Source organism: Lissotriton vulgaris, unplaced genomic scaffold (genome assembly GCF_964263255.1).
Source record: "Lissotriton vulgaris unplaced genomic scaffold, aLisVul1.2 SCAFFOLD_675, whole genome shotgun sequence".
NCBI classification, from domain to species: Eukaryota; Metazoa; Chordata; class Amphibia; order Caudata; family Salamandridae; genus Lissotriton; species Lissotriton vulgaris.
The window spans coordinates 594,438-615,115 of record NW_028249837.1 but is presented as its reverse complement, the minus strand read 5'-3'; the positions used below and the strand labels follow the sequence as shown (position 1 = coordinate 615,115).

General features: G+C 44.1%; 1 protein-coding gene and 1 pseudogene across 1 annotated transcript in view; both read left to right on the top strand.

Moving 5' to 3' along the window:
* The window catches only part of LOC147663476 (long-chain-fatty-acid--CoA ligase 5-like), a 225,920-nt gene that overhangs the window by 30,852 nt on the left and 174,390 nt on the right, over nt 1-20,678 (top strand). The window lies entirely within an intron of this gene.
* LOC147663477 (E3 SUMO-protein ligase KIAA1586-like) lies at nt 12,769-13,720 on the top strand (annotated as a pseudogene).

Here is a 20,678-nt window from a genome sequence, read left to right as displayed (position 1 = left end):
TACACAACTTTGTTACTTGATGAAACTCAACAAAAGAGAGTATGATACGTGTGACTGGTCTAATTGGTTGCACAGTTCAACCTCAGTTGTTTCTCAGCCCCTGATTGAAAATAGCAACAAATTATTTACAAACTCTAAGTGGGACACTACTCATGAGCAACTTGACCCTTTTTCGGTTGTTGAAGCAACCTGCAAATACGTTTCAACAACTTCTGGAAGAGTTGTCTCAGATATTGCAGGTCTGGGCAGTCACTTGAGAATAATACCTTCAAAGTTCAATGATTAATTTTAAGCTAAAATATGTAACCTTTGAGTTATTCATGTTTTCTTTTGCATTTTACCATTTTGTTATTTATGTTTTCACTTTGTTAAGGAGGGAGAAGTTGTGGTATGGAGCTTCTTGCGCCGTCCTTGCGCCTAAATGTTTTCTGCCACAAGCTCCCTGCATGTTTCAATTGTTGTTCCACGATCGATGCTGGAACGATGTGTGCGGGAGCTCTGGAAACGTTAATTCAGTTTCCAGAGTCTATGCAGGCATCGGGAGCCTAGTTCGTGGGTGTCTGCTATCTAAGAGAATAAACCTGTTTAAACCTTACCTGCTTCCTGTGGGTCATTCTTCTTTCAACAGTTTACCTCTTTCTGTGAAAGACTGTTTTGCACCATTACAGATTTTAGGACTTTTGTCGTATATTTAAAAGCAGAATCACAAGTCCTTATTTCCTGTAGACAGGTAACTCATTTACTTCAATTATTCATCGGTTTATTTGCGATCAGTCTAGCAAGAAAACTGTGGCGCCAGTCAGCAGACACACAGCAAATGAAGCTTTATGTTGCTTCCTTGTATACTCCCTGTCTGCAATAGAAAACAGTCAGCTCTTTTGTAGTCTCCAACAGTCCAAGTTGCAGTCAGGATATCTAAGCTCAACCCCCCTTGTGGGGTTTGAAAATACCCCTGCGGCCTACCTCGTATTTTCAACTTTCAAACGACCCTCCTTTAGTCTTCCAGCTGACCACCCACTGTCTCACAGGCCTTCCCGGCAACCTCTGCCATCACACAGACCAGCAGCGTATTCACACTTCAGGCAAAGCACATGTCAGACCACCGGCTGCTCCAGGCAAGCGTCCTTAATGGCACCCACCCTCAAACCCATGCACAGGCACTGTGACACAAATTAAGCGTCATAAGGGTCAAAACATACTTTATCATTGCAGCTCTGTTTTCTTTCAAATGCAACAAGATTGCTTCACGATACCAGGAAACGGTCCAAGAACAGAAAGGCATGGAATGGCATGCAAAGTGATTTGAGCTGAGATCAGAAGGGCCTGGCAGCGCTCAAATCAGCAATAAAAGGAGAGGAAAGGGTTATCTACGAGGAGGAAAGGAAGAGAAGAGACAGAAAGGGTACAACTGCAACAAATACTCTCCTGTGGTACATACCACCAGTAACAGCCATTTGATGTGCATCTTTGACACCTCTGGAGTGGCACATCTGGAGACACTGTGAACCTGCAATTTAGCCCGCCAAACCACGCATGCGGTAGGCTTGATTATCTCTGTGGCATGTCTGTGAAACACTGATAGCATCTGCTGAAGGCCACGGTAGCCGTATCTAACATCGTCATGCTATGGCTGTGTTCACATTATCATGAAGAGTGCACTCCTGGTAGCCAGAATATCTGTTTTTCATTCTATCTGTTATTTTCTAAGCACATATACACATGTCAGACCGCATTAAGAGGGGGGGAAGAAACCGATAAGGGGGAGCCACAGGGCAGACAATGGCTACTGGGCCTACCCATGGTGACTGAGGGCATGTGCCTCACATGTCCTGGGCAAAAACAACAATTGATGGACAGAATGCAGAACAATGTCATACATTCACCCCAGCACAGAGATCTAGGCCTAAATCCATGGATGGTTTTTGCACTCCACACCACCCCATTTCAGACATGGTCATATGCAAATCAGCCTTGACCCTGTGCCTCATGGGAACAGTCCAGCCCGAACTGCCAAGCCATGTCTTTCCTGGACCGGAATCAAGCATCCTAGGACCAGTTTCTGGCTATCAGCCGTCTTCAGCCTGGATAGCTTGACTCCAGTGGTGTGGAGAGCGTGGGACTCACGTTTGAGCATACTCATCCCACTTGGGGTGACAAATGCAAAAACAACAATTGATGGACAGAATGCAGAACAATGTCATACATTCACCCCAGTACAGAGATCTGGGCCTAAATCCATAGTTTTTTTGCACTCCACACCACCCCAGTTCAGACATGGTCATATGCAAATCAACCTTGACCCTGTGCCTCATGGGAACAGTCCAGCCCGAACTGCCAAGCCATGTCTTTCCTGGACCGGAATCAAGCATCCTAGGACCAGTTTCTGGCTATCAGCCGTCTTCAGCCTGGATAGCTTGACTCCAGTGGTGTGGAGAGCGTGGGACTCACGTTTGAGCATACTCATCCCACTTGGGGTGACAAATGCAAAAACAACAATTGATGGACAGAATGCAGAACAATGTCATACATTCACCCCAGTACAGAGATCTGGGCCTAAATCCATCGTTGTTTTGCACTCCACATCACCCCAGTTCAGACATGGTCATATGCAAATCAGCCTTGACCCTATGCCTCATGGGAACAGTCCAGCCCGAACTGCCAAGCCATATCTTTCCTGGACCGGAATCAAGCATCCTAGGACCGGTTTCTGGCTAATGATGGATCTCCACACCACTGGAGTCAAGCTATCCTGGCTGAAGACGGCTGATAACCAGAAACCGGTCCTAGGATGCTTGATTCCGGTCCAGGAAAGACATGGCTTAGCAGTTTGGGCTGGACTGTTCTCATGAGGCACAGGGTCAAGGCTGATTTGCATATGGCCATGTCTGTACTGGGGTGGTGTGGAGTGCAAAAAAATGATGGATTTTGGCCCAGATCTCTGTACTGGGGTGAATGTATGACATTGTTCTGCATTCTGTCCATCAATTGTTATTTGTACATTTGTCACCCCGAGTGGGGTGGGTATGCTCAGACATGAGTCCCATGCTCTCCACACCACTGGAGTCAAGCTATCCTGGCTGAAGGCGGCAGACGGCCAGAAACCAGTCCTAGGATGATTGATTCCGGTCCAGGAAGATCATGGCTTGGCAGTTCGGGCTGGACTGCTCCCATGAGGCACAGGGTCAAGGCTGATTTGCATATAGCCATGTCTGAACTGGGGTGGTGTGGAGTGCAAAAAAATGATGGATTTAAGCCTAGAATTCTGTACTGGGGTGAATGTATGACATTGTTCTGCATTCTGTCCATCAATTGTTATTTTTGCACACATGTCCTGGGGTTCGTCCTACTATGGCTCAGAAACCTGGGGCAAGTACACCACTTCCTGCACTTGACTCTCAAGGTAGCAAGAGTGAGCATGGAGGTAGGTGTAGGAGGCTGAGCTCAGAAATCAGCGGTGGACCCACAGACACAATAACTTAATTTCCAGCCCAGAACTTATTTTTGTAAACAAGTACTTTATTCACACAGTAGAACAAAATACTACACTATCCATTTACATTGGTGATCACAGGGTTATATCCCTTGTTCTGATCTCAGTAAGCATTACATCAATCTTTCCAGTATTCTGTCCTCACCCAGTGACCTTAGTAATTTCCATCCCCAGTATTCTGTGGTTGAGGAGTGAATTAAGCACAGGTACAGATTATGTCAATGTCACAACAGGGCTTAGATGAGTGACTCAGTTCAAATGTTTTTACAAAACGTTTAGTTGAAAAGTCTGAAGTCCTAGCATTCAATTTCCACACCAGTTCTTCTAGCACAATGAGTAGCACTGTCTTCCTTAACATAAAGAACTTGGAACAAAAGGGGGTGATTTTGATCCCACTTTCATGGACATTTTCAAGACAAGGGCTGTAGAGCCACTGTCTCATAATTCCTCACATCTGGGGTGATTGTATTTCACGTACCTCTCTCAAGCTGCTCTCCAGAAATAGCCTATGTGTAGAATGCAGCATTTCACAGCAGTTATCACTGGGGCTTACTACAAGCAGGAGTATCCTAAACATGAGCACAGTGAAGTCTGAGATCTCTGCACCTGTCTGTCATTAGCCTTCCTGAAGCAGTACACACGGGCAGACAAGAATGCAGGCTTAGCCTAGAAAGATCCCCACCTTAAACAACAGAAACTGCAGTCTCAAGCTTAATCCCTGTCATAAACCAAATAGGGCGAACAAATCAGCAGCTTCTTGGTATCAAAATATTCATTAAATCTTTTATTCACAGGAATGCAGGGAATAGTCTTCCACTCACTACAGATGTTATCCTTATGCTCCATTGTGCCATGCTACGCCAGACACATCCAAAATTGATTCTAAATGGATCCTACTTGTTATAAATTTGGTTACCGGTTGAGGAGGATGAAACCCTACTCAAGCAGCAACCACAATCCTTGTCAGGGTAAAGTCACAACCAAATCCCAATTTACCATGTGCTCAACCCTGTGATAGCTTGGCACATAGTAGTCATGCTTAAGTTAGAGGCAATGTCTAAAGTATGTATTCAGTGTTTCAAACAGTAGTAAAGTGAAAACACAACACAAAATAAATCCCACACCAATTTAGAATAATAGAGTTTATTTTAGTAATACAATCAAGATCACCCGCACGGACCATGCCAACCGACCAGGAGGAGGCATCGCTGTCATCCACAAAATCACCCTCCACCTGACTACCCACTCAAACGAGCCAATGACTACCAGGGAACACCTCCACTTCCGGATCCAGACCAACCCCAACACCACCCCTGTGTCACCTTCATTTACAGAACACCTGGATCCCGACTTACCAAAGCCTTCATCAACTTCATCGCCGTCCAGGCTCTTGCATCCACTGATTACATACTACTCACGATCTCAACTTCCACTAGGACAAACCCAATGACCAGAGCGGTGCATCCCTTCTGGAGAACGTCTCCAATGTAGGACTCAAGCAGCTAGTCAAGGCTCCAATTTCCGCCAGCGAAGACGTTACCTACAACAACACCACTGAACTCCTCTGGACCGACCACCACTGCGTGCACTTCGCCTTAACCAAACCCACCTTATACCATCACCCTAACCGCCCACCCACCCCGGCCGAAGCTGGAATAAGGTCACTGAGGAACAGCTAACCTTCTCCCTCAGCACTACACCACTGCTGAAAGACTCAGACGTCAATACCGCAGCACACAACCTCCACCGATGGATCTCCAACTGCGTCGACACTCTGGCACCCCTTAAAAAGGAACCCGGCAAGCAACACTCCAAGAAAGCCAGCTGGTTCACCCAGCCCTCCATGAGTCCAGACACACCTGTAGACATCTAGAGAAGATATGGAGGAACAACAAAGCCACAGAAACCCACACAGCCTTCAAAGCAGCGATCACCACACATCACCTCCCCCTCAAAACCACTAAAAAATGGCCCTCCAGGACACAATAAATTCCAACTTACTCACCACAGTAAAGAAATCATCGCGATAAGCAAGGAGTTTTCCAGACCCAACAGCGAGACCACGGACATCCCACCCTCTCAAGACCTCTGCAACATGCTCGGTACCTTCTTCTACCATAAGATCAGGCTTATCTATGACAGCTTCGACACCCAAGACCCTCCCATCAAGCCCGACACCACAGCCCCCAACTACGCTGCACCCCAACAGATCCTGCTCAACTGGACACTGCTAACCACTGATGACACTCTCACGACCGTGAAGAGCATCCACTCCGGAGCTTCCGCGGACCAATGTCCACACCACATCTTCCACAGAGCTGCCATCTACATCACCCCTGAGCTCTGCCACACTATCAACTGCTCCATTGAGACTAAAACCTGGAAATACGCAGAGATCAAACCATTCGCCGACCCAACAGACCTCAAGAACTTTAGACCCATCTCTCTGCACCCCTTGCAAGCCAAGGTCATTGAAAAGGCCATCAACACCCAACTCTCTGAGTTCATGAAACCAAACCACGTACTGGACATCTCCTAATCCAGCTTCAGGAGCAACAACAGTACAGAGACTGCACTTCTCGCTGCCACCAGTGACACACTCCTTCCTCAACTGAGGCGAAACTGCAGCCCTCATCCTCCTGGACCTTTCAGCTGCCTTCTACACCATCTTCCACCCCACCCTAATCAAGAGACTCCACAACACCAGCATCCGTCCGACTACCGCCGTTTCTCCCCAACCCACAGAGATCAGCTGTGGAGTCCCCAGGGTCCCTTCAGAGCCTTACCCTCTTCAACGTCTACATGGGCCCCCTCACGGCCATTTTCAGGAACTACGGACTCAACATCATCTTCTACACCAACGAACGAACAACCAGCAGAAACAACTTCCACAGAGGAATGAAGGCAGTTGCCACCTGGAGCAGCTACCTGAAACTGAATTCGGACAAGACTGAAGTCTTCATCCTAGGACCCTAACCCTCAGCTTGGAACGCCTCATGGTGGACCCCACATTGGGAACCCCGACCACCCCCACAGACCACACACGAAACCTCAGCATCGTACTGGACTCCTCACTCACAATGAAGCATCAGATCAACAACGTCACCTCATGATGCTTCCACACGTTCTGCCTGCTTCAGATGGATCCCCACCGAATCCAGAAAAACACCCACACACTCATCAGCAGCAGTTTCGACTATGGCAACTCACTCTACGCCTGCGTCTCCCAGAAACTCCTCAGAAAACTTCAGAATGTTCAAAATGCCACAGCCAGACTGGTCCTCGACATCCCTCGCCACTGCCACATCTCCAAACACCTCAGAGAACTCCACTGACTGCCTGTAAACAAAGAGATCACCTTCAAGATCCTTAAGTATGCCTACAAAGCCCTCCACAACACAGGACCAACATACCTGAACCACTGCCTCTCATTCCACACCCCTCCAGACAAGTCCGATCTGCCCAGCTGGCCCTGTCCACCGTCCCTCGGATCCACGAGACAGGAACTGGAGGAAGAACTGCCAACCCACCTCAGACAATCCCTGTTGCTGGCCCAATTCAAGAAGGACCTCAAGATCTGGCTCTTCAACTGAACACCACAGCGCAGACGGATCAGCAGCCCCCCTTACAGTAACTTGAGACCATCACAAGTGAATACCTGTGCTGTACAAACCCTGATTGATTGACTGATTGATTGTTTGAAGACCAAAAAAACAAAACTCCAATCAGTAGGACAAGAGATTTGCAACTTTAAAGATATCAGTGAAAACAGTGCCAAAAATAAAGAAGCTCCAACTGTGGTTATCTACTCCCGCGGGAGCGGGACAAAGTCATAGGTTCAGGCTGACCACGGTGGAGTGTGGGCTAGCAACAGGGACCCAGTAAGGCCTGCTGGAGCTTCAGGGAGCTGCACAGAGCGAGGCGCTGTACTTGCGTGGTGGTGCGTCACACAGCAGCCATTCTGATGGGCTGCGTTGAGCGGGGTGATGTCCTTGCATGGAGATGCAACAATGTCTTTGCCTTGGGGAAGATCACACAGCAGAGGGGATGCACTTGTTCAGAGAGTGATGCGCCGGTTCTGTGGGAGATGCACCAGTTTTGCTTAATCCACAGATGGACTGGCAGAGTGCGATTAGGCCCACTTCCGAGGGCCCAGGACTGGAGTAGCATCACCTGATGCTTCTGATCAGGAGCCAACTAACCCTTGGAGTCACTCTGGTGTCCTGGGTTTGGAGATGCATGCCCATTCCTTCTCACCTAGGCAAAAAGGCAGCAGGTCAGCACATCACAGCAAGGCAGCAAGCCAGCAGCGGGACAGTCCTTTCAGCAGCACAGAAGTACTTATTCCTGGTGAGTTTATAGGTCCAAAAGTGTACTAAAGAGTTGGGTCTAAGGGTCAAATATTTAGACCTGATGCCCGCTTTAATGTAGAGGAAACTTGTAGGGGTTTCCACCCCCATGAAGTGCCCGGCATCTCATTTCTCTCTGTCCTGGCCTCAGCTTTTGTAGGTCACAAAAGACTAAAACCCTTTGTGAGACTGCTCAGTTTGAGCCCTTGTGATGTGCAAGTGTGGTAGGTGAGAGCTCCTCCCCTCATGATCTCAGAATGGCCCATCCTACCAATACCTATCTTGCCTTTGTCTCACTGTCTGGGAGCAATACACGAAGACCAACTGCCAGCTACACGTAGTCATGTGAACCAGGAACAGGCTGCAGGCATCAAATGGTTAGATCAAGAAAATACCAACTTTCTAAAAGTGACATTTTCAGAATTGTGATTAAAAATCTGACGTTATCTTTAAAGACAGCTTTTAACCCCTTCAGCGCTAATGACAAGGGTAACTCGTCATGGAGTTTCCATTGATTTCAATGGAAATTACATTGAAGCACCAGAAGAAGCATAGCATCCAAGTGGTTAAATAAATGTGTTAGATACCAAACTCAACTTGTCTACCTGTTCCCAATTGGAAGTTACAGCTTATTTTATTTAATAAGGTAACTCCAATGTTATTCTATGGGATAAGTAGGCCTTGCAGTAGTGAAAAATGCATTTTAGAGATTTTACGCTACCAGGACATGTAAAACTTAAAATGACATGTCCTATTTGTTAAATACACTGCACCCTACCTACCCTACAAAGGTTTGGGCCTGGCAATAGGTATATTTTGCCATGTCAGAATGGCAGTCTAAAGCTGCACACCCAGGCTGCAATGGTAGATCTGAGACATGTTTAAAGGGCTACGGAAGTGAGTGGCACAATCAGTGTGGTAGGCCCTCTAGTAGCATTTAATTTACAGGCCCTGGACACAGATAGTACCACTTTACTAAGGACTTCCAATAAATTAAATGTGCAAACTGTGTGTAAGTCAATTTCACCATGTTTAAAGTGGATAGCACAAGCACTTTAGCACTTGTCAGCAGGCCTAAAAACCAGCAGAAAGAAGTTGGCAAACCAGGAGGGTTGAGGGCAAAATGTTAGAGGAGAACCATGCCATGGAACCCAGGACTAATACTACTGGCTTTTTTATTTAGACTCACACACACACAAAGTCATGTACCGTGCAGGTATCACACGTTCATTGTGTTCACACCTGCAATTGGCATGCTCAATGGATGTCACTGCAAGTTCTGGATCTTCACATAACAGCACGCCTTTACACTAGACAGGTTAAAAATGTACAGTCACACTATAATCATAAAACATGTTATGCTGCCACCACTGCTTTATGTGATGCACCTATGACAGGACCAGAATTCTATGATAGCATGCTCCTCTCCAGGTCATAGGATAGGTCCTGGACCTCAAATTGTTAGACACAGGCCAAGATTTCTCCATCCATGCTAGATTAGCATGAAACTAAATCCAAAAGAAAAGTCAGGATACCATATTGAAAACGTTGCCAAGATGGCAATTGCCATGATCACCGCAGCCCACACACAGTGATGCTTCTTAACACCCTGGCACCCCTGTGCCGGAATAAGTACTCTACGATTGGTGAGTGACAACAAATAAAAAGGAAGAGTCTATAAGGAAAATAACTTTGCCTCCTTTATCTACAGAGTTCAGTGCAGTCTGTGAAGTAAGTTGGGGAAGGATGATCAAGACACCATTGTCCTCCGCAGCTCCCAAGGTCCTCATGGAATTCTGTACATTAAGGCTTCTCTGCCATAGAAAAGAAAACCCTGCCAAGATCTGTAGCAGTAATTCATATAGATCCTGGTGCTTTACTCCATCCACTTCTAATAGGGACACCCTTCCACTTCCAAAGTCTCTTGGAGAACAACATACCTGGACGCTGAAGTGGCAATGAGGCCTTCTATGGTCTTAGTGAGGGAGTGTGCTCTAACACAGAGCATGCTATGTTCTGTTCATTTGCCTACAATGCTGTGGGATAATTGTTCTATATTGATGGCTTGACATACTTACCTAACAATATAATTCTTGTACATTGTGTGTGTACATTGCTGTTTCTATTCCCTTTGCTATGTGTACCCCAATGAAAACAGAAGAGTAGAGGCACTGAATGACAGTCTGATCTGAAGCGAAGACAGAAATGAGGTAGGAAGTGAGAAGTTTCATTTAACAAGCATTGACAAAGCCAAAAGGTCTGGGTTGTATCTGTGATTGGAATGAACAGCTATTTACTTTGGTAGTGCCCAGCAGAAGAGAGACATAAGAGAGCAGCAGTATGGCAGGAGAGCTGTCTGGTGCTCACGCACTGAGCCTCTCGCACTGCTGTTCTAATGGTGTCTCTGTCACCTCCTTCTTGGTACTTTGCCTCCACAGAGACTGGCCGGCGCCACAGCGGTTGAAAGCAGAACAAAGCGAATACAAAAAGGGGATGAGGATAACTGACCCTGAGTGGGGAGATGAAGTGACTAGAACCGGCAGAGAAAGCAAGGCAGGTATTGGGCCTCATAATGGATCAAGATTGAGTGAGAGTGAGGTGTCAGAACCACAGCCAAAGAGAGAGGGTCATCAGAGGGCAATGAGAAAGAGGTCATGGAGAAGCAGAGGGGACAGAAAGAGGAGATGAAGTGATGAGGAGATTAAGTGACTAGAACAGGCAGTGAAAGCAAGGCAGGTGCTGGGCCTCATAATGGATCAAGAGAGATTGAGGTGTCATAACTATAGCCAAAGAGAGAGGGTCATCAGAGTGCCATTAAAAAGAGGACATGGAGAAGCAGAGAAGACATATGCGAAAGAAAGGACTAAATGCGACAAGACGTGGGGTGCTTGAGTGCAGGTTTGAGATGTAAAATAGTCCCTCATGCACTGCAACAGAAGCATCTTCAAACAGTCAATAGCATGATGGTGAGAGAGAACAAATCCTATAAGAGGAGCCAAGGATGTGATTGACAGTCTGTAAGGAAGGCCTGAAGAGGACTGGCATAAGAAGGCAATGGCTGGGCTGACCTAAGGCCAGTTCTCTGTATTTTTGGTAGAATAAGTTCAGCAGAGAGCTGCGCTCTCAAGCATTAAACAACTGAGAACTAGGTTCAGCCTCCTGTGCCAGGATATGCCAAACTCTCTGCTGCTTGATAGAATTAACGTGGAAGTTCTGCCCTAATACATATCCCTAACTCTGGTATTTGAGAACAGTGTGTGAGAGAAAAAACAGCTGCATGTCAAGTCCTGCCTATGAAGAAAAACTCACATACTGTATTGCCTGTCTAGCTCAGTCAAAACTACAGAATTTGTGGCTGCTTGGCATATAAGTAGTACTAATCATTTCACTTTTGTGATGTGCAGATTTTGCTCAAACTTCGTTTTGTTATAATTTTTGCTATTATATTGTTTGCTAACTATTCAGCCCCGGCAAAAAACCAAGGCAAGTTTGTGAGACAAATCGCCATCCCCCAAACATGGCAATGATGTGTGGCTGGCACATTGCTGATCTAAGAGCAGTGTGTAGATTCTCGACTCCTGCACTTTTACAAGAGCACAGTCTGATAAGAGTGCGGCCTTTGCTCCTGGCGGCCATGGGCACTTGAAGTGAACATTGACCATGCCCACTGATAATCGGGAGCGCCCTTTTAAAAGTTACTGTAAGAAACATTTGGTCAACGAAACACACTATGGCACGGATTCATTATTTTATTGGCTGGCTGGGTGCAAGACCTTCGTGAGCACAATAAAAGCAACCTGATTACAGGAAATTGCAGGTCCTATCATGCAAATCTCCATTACTTCAGATAGCATGCTGTCCCTCTGCTTAGAGCCTACACCTGTTCTCGAATGGGACAGACATATTGAAATCCTTGATTGTTCAAAGCGGTGTGTGAGACCGTGAGTGCTAGAACAAGCGACGGATATATATTGGGAAGACATCACTAGCAGAGACTGTGGTGCGGGGAATTGCTGAGTCATTAAACGAGCACTGGCACAAAGAAATACCCCAAACCCAGGGCTTTAAGTGGGAGCTGTCTGTGGGGGTCTTAGCCCCCCAGTTTTTTGGGGGGGCCTCGAAAGGGGGCTCTATTTTCGGGCCTCAAAGGTCAAAGGTAGGGTGACCATAAGTCCCGGTTTTTATTTGGTGTTACTAGTGTGGGTAACATGTCTTGATAGTGAAATACTGCCAATTTCGGTTTTTTCTATTGAAAGGCTATCTTGCCCATAGGATAGCATGGGGAATGCCGTGTAACATGTTTACCTGTATATCTTCCCATAACAGCAAGATAGTGATATGGAATCTGGTATCCCTGAACGCAGAATTTAATAACACATCCTTTAGTGAAGATGGTATTTAAATTCTAAGTTTGGAATTAGCACTTTTAGAAAGTGGCTATTTTCCTGTTCAACCTTTCTCTGTGCCTCTGCCTGGTTGTGTATTGACTGTCTGGTTTGTGAGTGACAGGGGTTGGCGGGGGGCTCCAGGAGGCTGGCTGAGTCAGCACAAGGCTGAATAGACCCATCTGCATGTACTCTACATGCAGATGGGAGCACTCTGCCAGTGCACCTCTTCTTCCTTTATGAGTGTGGGCCAGGGCCTTCAGACGCAGCGCAGGAGGTGGAGCCAGCATTGTGGCAGGCAGGCACAGCCCTACTGAGACCCAGGTGCTACTCCTCCCGGCCAAATCGTGTACTGACATGGCACTGTTTGGCTCACAGACTAGAACTTGCTGTGGCAGATACAGTTGATGGGGTTGCCAGGGTCAATCACTTCAAGATTTTCATGGACTCATTGTATGCCACATACAGCATGTCACCAAAAAACCAGAGAGAGCTAAATCTGGCCGCCAGCGAGCTATGTGTACAGCTTCAGAAGATAGGGAAAATGCTTGATACTAGATAAGTAGCATCCAGTTACAGATCTATGAAAGCTGTTTGGAACTGCTTTTCTATCTTGTGCAAACATTTTGAGAATGCTTTTAAAGACCCATCCAGACCCATAAGAGACCGGAGTAAGTGTGAAGGTCTCTTGAAGAAGCTTACATCCTATTCTTTTATCAGAGATTTGGGGTAATGGGTGATGCACTTCAAGAGCTCAAAGACTTATCACTCTCCTTACAGAGGAGGGACATTACAATTGTTAATGCCCACAGACTTTTGGTTAGTCAAGTATGTATATTTAGAGCAATGAAGGACTCACCAGGGGAATTTCCTTCTGCGGCTCAGAGAGCAGTTTACAAGGGCAAATTCAAGAATGTTCCTCTTTTCCATGATAGAAGTAACTCTGTTGCCCTTAATCCAAATCAGTTTTACCAAAGTCTGTCAGTAAATATCAATAAACGATGTGCCGCGGATTCTGAGAAAGAACTTATAGCCAGCTTCAGTGTGCAGGCAACTTGCCTCCTGGTGATGAATGCATTCTTTATGGTGAAACAGATATCCAGAAACTGTGTTCAGAGTTTCATCTGCCAGCAAGAGATACTATCCAAGCTTTTAGACTTTTTAAAGATTTTGGTGGAAAGAAAACCCCTGAAGCATTAAAAAAGTTAGTAGTTTGCATGGAAACCTTGCCAGCAAGTAATGCGGATTGCGAGAGAGGTTTCAGCGCAATGAACTTAATTGCTGGTCCAACAAGGGCCTCTCTTCTTGTAGAGACCATTTCTTCATGCTTATGGGTAAAACTCAATGGTCCTCCATTTGAAACATTTGACGCAAAGCTGTATGTAAAGAGTTGGCTGGCAAAAGGTAGAAGGTCTGCTAAAGAAAATTGTTGTGAGAAACCCCAGCAAAATAGACACAGTGAATATCTTCAAGGGTTTTGGAAAATCCTGCAATAGATTTTTAAGTAATGTAAATAATTTTTACATGTTTTAAAGTGTTTGATACTTTATGGCTTATACTTAAGAAATATACCTTTTTAACTATTTTATTATCCTTTGCTGGATGCAACTTCATGATTTTCTTAAGCACACAATGCTAGGTATATTGATTTAGACCACACCCCTACTTGGATAGGCCACACCCCTTTAAGAAATGTGCCCCGCCCCTTTTAGAGCAGCATCAGGTTTTTTTCCCACTTAAAGTCCTGCCCAAACCACAAAGTATTCAAATGTTCACTAATAAAAGGAGGAAAAGTGCACTACACATAATGTGTAAGAAGTAATGTAGCCCACAGCCTTGGGTGAAGGGCTACAATATATGTATATTCTGCACAAATGATATACACTATTTTTCCAGTTTATGTGCTGGAGAAAGAAACAAAAACAGATTTTGCTTCAAACATAGCCTCATCCTTCTTCACACGTGGAGGGGGGGCGGACAGCAGGTTGCTTGCTTCGTTGTTTATTACAGAAGCAGCAAATGTAGCATACAGCCAGTCTCCTACATTTTATTCACAGGTGAATAAATACAATGCCGGCTGCATTAAATAAAACTGCTGCACTGGGTTCGTAAGCGGCCCTTTGACCTGTGGTTGGCTTATGTAGTATTATCCAAAGTCCGTCACATGGCCTGGTTCTCCCCTCTTACTCGTCAGTAAGCGGTAAGAATATTGCTGACCTTAGAAAGAAGTGTTGGCCGGGGTAGAGGTATAAGTATTGGGGCAGGTGGTAGCCATGAACTTTTTGGGTCGCCCCTACACTGGGGTGTTTTCTGGGGCAGAGCCAAAGTTACCTCATATATAGTGGCATAACACAAAATAATGGGCTCCCCTACAGAATGTGACGGCTCCATACCTCACAGGTATTCATACTTCTCGAGCTGAATGGGGGACCCTGTCAATATTTTCAATATTTATTAAAGATTTGGAACTCCAATGAGGTCCACATAAAAATACATGCAGTAATACATGTAATGTAATACTATGCAAGTATTTTAATGTGGACCTCAGTGGAGTTCCAAATCTTTAATAAATATTTAATTGAATTGGGGGACCCTGTCAGATGTTGGCACCCCTTCATCGCAGGGGCTGCAGAGGCCTCCGTTACGCCCACACTCAGGTGTCCTGTGGCAGACGGAAGAGTTGCTGGCCCTGGTATACTTGTGCTTGTGTGGGGACTTGAGATCGTCCAATGCGGGAAGTCTCCAGATGGAGGCCCCTTCATCCCTCGTGGAGTCCATCTAGACCCTCTACAAAAGCTGGTGGCCATTCTTTAGCTGCCACATTGTTCAGAGTGTGCAGTGAGACGTGTGGTAATACCTGCCTCTCCCCTCCACTCCCTTGAAAGCAGAGACAGGCAAAATTAGAGAAGGGCGGAGAAATGGGGAGGCACAGACTGGGAGAGGCAGAGAGAGGTTGCAGAGGCGGAGAGAATGGGAAGTTTAGGAAAACGTCAAAAGAGAGAGAAAGACAGACATAGAAAGAGATGAAGGTGAGAGAGATGGAAAGAAAAAAAAAAGACAGGAACAGTTGTAGGAAGACATGGGGAAGAAGAGCAATCCCATTGAGAGAGTCAGAGACTGAAAGACAGATAAAGAAATGTAGAGAAGAGAAAGCGAGGGAGAGTGTGAAAAAGTCATCCTTTTGGTGGTAATTGACTCGGACTGTGCCCTGGCTAATATTTATCCTTTAAAGCTGTTGCCTAGCAGAAAATTATCATACTGCAAGCCATTAAAAATGAAGCAAAAAAGCAGCATGCAATGCACAATGTACACTACAACATAGACATACACTATTACACTACTTAAATGCACAAAATAGATTAAACATGCGTTTTACATAATTAAATAATATGTTAATCAAAACCTGTTAATGCAAAGCATTTCCCACTTGTAATGTGTGTGTTTTGGTTAATACACAGCAATCAAAATTAATATATCACTTTATTATGGGGGTGATTGGTCTGAACGTGGTACACACAAAATCTTCTGTACTTCGCTCTATCAACTCCCCACTTTGATGATCTCATCATCACCAAATCCCAAACCACCCATTCATTCCACTAAAACATTTTTTTATTCGATCAGACACTTATTCTCAATAATTTTGTTAGTTCATCAATTTTTTTTCTCCATTTCCCTTGTTCTCTACAGAAATGTTATCATTAGTTCTAAATCTGAAACTTACTTATCCTTGTGAAGTGCAAATCTATCTACTTGTGCAACTATTTGTACATTGTTAACAGCCCCATTAGAAAAATGGTACACCATAAACACATCTTACACCCAAAGCAAAAAAAATATTTTTAAGACTGTCCATATCTACTATGGTATCTAAATTATCCTATAAATAAAATATACTAAATATGTACAGTATGTACAAAGTGTGTTTCCACACTTGAATGACTTTCAGTCCTTTTCCCCTTCTTTTATTTTAACTAATTAGAAATGGTTCATTAAAAATCGTCTTCGTCGTGTGTGCTAAAACCCAGAAGTGTTTTCTGTAACACTATTATGGTGACCTCAAGTAATCCCTAAATTCATGTATAAATCAGCCCTATCCATAGGTCCCCAGTCTTTGTTTAGAATTTCCTGATCATCTGTTTCTCCTCTACTGTCAGATAAGATAACTCTCAGGATTTCCGAATGTTCTTCTTCCTTGACCACCTCCTGCACAGTCACTCTCAGACTTTCCTGGCTATCCGCTTCCTCTTGTATATCAGGAAGTGCCACATATGTCCATTCCAGTGACTTGTACTTCAGATTTGGTCTGTTTGTCTGTTGTATTAGTTCTGTAGTACTGTCTAAATCGTTGTCAGGTGAAAAATCATTTAGTCTTACACCATGCTGTACACTCTCACAGACTGTTGGTCTTAATTCACCAGTTTTACAATCTGTTTCCCTTGTGTTAACAGCTTCTGGTTGCTTAGCACCTGATTCTGAACATGTATCCAAAATCTGCAGTCTATTTCTTAGTGGCCTGTCTTCTTGATCAGGTACATGTATACTTGTCTCATGGCTTGTCCCATTAGTATCTTGTAGAGATTTAAACCTGTCCTTCTTTCAGGTGTATTTCTCATGGTCATTAGAACTAGAGGCAAAGCCTCCGGCCATTTCAAGTCAGTGGAATCACACATTTTTGCTAATATGATTTTCATTGTGCCATTCACCGGTTCACCAATTCCAGAAGCTTCTGGACAATATTCACATTGCAGTTTCTGTTTAGTGCTCAGTATTTCCCAGATCAAACTGATAACTTTATTGGCAAAATGAGTTTCCCTATCTGTGTGTGCCTGTCCATGATACATGCTTGCAAAATGGCCAAACATATTATCGGGCATAACAGCTTTTTCATCTTGGTAGACCCAAACATCATCCACTTCTTTTTGTGTGCAACCTTCTTTTACCCATATTTCCTTTTCCTCATCGCTTGCCTGATCCTGTAACTGCTTCACTTCTTCCCATATTTCTACTGTGTTAGCAAGCATGAGATATTGGGGAAAAGTGTCTTTCTTCGCACTTGCCTGATTTAAAGAACAATCCTGTTTTGTGCAATATTTTGCCAATTCATCCGTAAGCCAATACCCTCTATTAATGTAGTTAGTTTCACATTTGTGAGCAGCAGGATATGCTAACGACCTTGTTTATTCTTCTTTCTCCACCTCTCCACCTGCTCCTCCATTTTTCAATTTCCCTTTTCTTTCTCAGCAATATCAGCAATTCTTTAATTTTAGCTCTTCTTCCAGTAGTGTTTAAGTTTTCTTTGCCTTTTCTGTGAAATCTAATCTATATGGTTTCTGCAAATCCCTACATTTGGAGATATCCACTCCTGTCTCGCTGGCAACTTCTTCCAGTTTTTCCTGCAAATGCTTACTTTTCCAGGTAATGCTTTTACTCACCAAGAGTATCTCTTCATCCTGGTAACATTTTAATCTGTTTATGCTTGCTGTTCCAAAAGTTAATTCCTCCATGTCTACCTTTAATTCTGCAATATCTATCTGTTAGCGTGCTTCATCTTTTCTACAGCCACTTCTTACCCACTCTCCCATCTCCTCACTAGTCAAACCCAAAGAGACTTTATTTAATCTTCCTCTAGGTTTCGTTCCCTGTAACTATCCAGTTGGTTTTTCAGCCAGTATCTGAGTTCCAACCGCGTAAGTCAGAGCTTTTGTCAGATCTGTGGTTGTATCTAATTGGGACACACTAGGCTGTTTATTCCTGACACTTTCAGATAATAACTCTCTTCCAGGATCTGGTTTTGGCTCATTTAACGGTATGGTCAGTGAAAGTTCTTTATCTACCTCACATTTGCAATCAGAAATTTCAGAATCTATATTCATTGGGACTGTTAAAGCTTCCATATTCATAGGCAGTTCTTTCAAACTTTTAGACAATTCTCGTGTCCTGACTGCTAACTCATTTTCTTCTTCTTCTTCATGATTTGACCTATTTATCACTTGTCTTTCTTGCCAAATAATTGTACTATTCATTGGAAGGAGTTCTGGCTTTGTTACTGCACTACTAGTTTGAACAGGTTACTGTCCATTTATTGCACTACTCCCTTTGGGGACTGGAACAGTTTGGAAAACTTTTGTAATTTTGCTGGTGGTGCCTTTGGCACCACTGTCGCAAACTCCCCTTGATATGGAGGTGATCTGTTAGCCAGAATGTCATTCAGCAATTCATCTTTTGTGTCACTGTACCTACATCCTGAAATTTGAACATGCTTCTTTTCCTCTTTCTTTTTACTTCCAGTAAATCCTTCCATACTCCTGACAGGAAACAAATCATTTGGTACATCTACCTGTTCCCATCTACATATTTTGTCCTCAATATTCTCATTCCGATATTTATCTAAACCAAAATCATAACCTCTTCCTGATCTGTGTTGTTCTTTCTCATACACCTCATCTTCCCAATCCATTAATGCTTCAAATTGTGCACGTCTAGGTTTAGGCTTAAGTTTCGTCATTGTTTCTCTCAAATGCCGCAAAACCTCTATGTTAAAAGAACTTTCTGGAGGAAATGCAAGCGCACCATCCCCTTCCGTGTATTGCACCCAATTCTCGACCCACAAGCAAGTGTGATAGCCATGCTTCATTAGCATGTGAGATACAGGTCTTCCAAGGGCAAGGACTAGTCTCCACTCCGGTTTTACTACAGGCTTGTCTTTCACAACCAATCTTTTTACCTTTCCAAACAGCGAAACTTTCTTCTTCTCCTTACCAATATAATACATTTTTCGCTTAACTTTTTGTCTTCGCGTTCAGCTAGAAACCTCAGTACAACATAAACGCTTCTTACTTACAATAAATCATAAAGTAAATAATTCATAATGTACAAAAGCCATTAGCCAAGAACAATCTGCCTCTTTTAAATGTGGCTCCAGGCAAATAAGTACTCTTTATATAACTCATTATCTCTAACCTTTTCTTAACAGGAACAACCATTTTATATGTATTTTTCTCTCTCATGGCATAGTCTTACTCTAACTTGCTTCCTTTACAGCAATGGATGTTAGTTTCCCCTTGATCTCCAATTTACAGAGACTATTTTCCAACTCCCTCTCTCCACCACCAACTCAGTTTCGGCACCTTGAACCCGATATTCATTTTAATCATACCTCTCAATTTAATGGTACAGCGTATGGGCCCACTCTCCACAGTTGGCCTGTATCTCCCAAAACTGCCCCTGGTGTACGATCGTCTCTTCCGTCCCCTCACGGTGACACGATACGCGGTTACCGAGAAGAGCGCTTCACGTCAGCCCTCAGTGATTCCTGTCCCGTGTGTGCTCACCCGTTGAAGGCTCGTCTACTTCCTTGCCTTCATACGTGCTCACTGAGACAAGCACTTCCCATCGGCCCTTCCACTCTTTAGGGCTGTACCTTTTATTAAAGGAAAGAACCTTGGAGACGGTCCAAAACGTCTATGCATGCTTGAAAGCAAACAACCCTTTTCCACCGCAGGCTTTTTCAACCATTCTACACCAATTTTACCATACTATTATACTTTTGAGCCACTCCTGAAAAAAAAGGGGGGCATACCTTATAGTATCTGATAGTGACTCAGCTGAAGCTGAGGCTTCCAACCCCAGCATAAATAATAATGATGCCTTTAAAAGGATTATTTAAAAAGAGATGCGCTCCTGCATGCTCAAGATCCTTTATCAAGTTATGTCTAATAAAAGATCCTAACCTATAGAAGAAGAGGACATAACTGATATACCGAACCCCCAAAATAATGATGAAAATATTAATAACACATATAAAAGTGGAAAAAGACTAAAGAAAACCAAGAATACTGAAGACCTAAACACCCTGAGCACACTTGGAGGTCCTAGCACCTCAGATAAAACAGGAGCTGCAAGCACCTCAACTTTTAAAGGAGGACATCAATCCTCAAATTTATTGGGTGTCCTAAGCCGCATAACACATCAAAGTGTCCTAAGCGGCACAACACATTAATGTGTCCTAAGTGGGACAACCTATCAAAGGGCTCATTACAATATACAAAATACTGTTATGGAGGAAGAAGGGGATAACTACTAACCTAACAAATGAATACATACTTGACCTTGGCAAGGATGACTCAGAATTTGACAGTCAAGTTACTGAGGAGGGGCTCCCATCATCCTCAAATGAAAAGATAACTAATTCTCTAAGTGAGGAGATGTTCTCCCCATACGATATTAAACATCCAAAAAATTCGGAATGATGGCCTCAGGAATATGTGGTAAAAAAATGTTTTTATTGGCTTAGAAACCCCTTGAAAGAGAAATATGGGCTATACTGAGGGCAGAATTCTCGAGACCTGCTATACAAGAAAAAGTCTGCCAGACTCCCAACCTTGACCCCAAACTAATCAAGTTCCTCTTTAAACTGGGTGGAGTTCCAAGAAAGGTCAGGGAGAGATCACT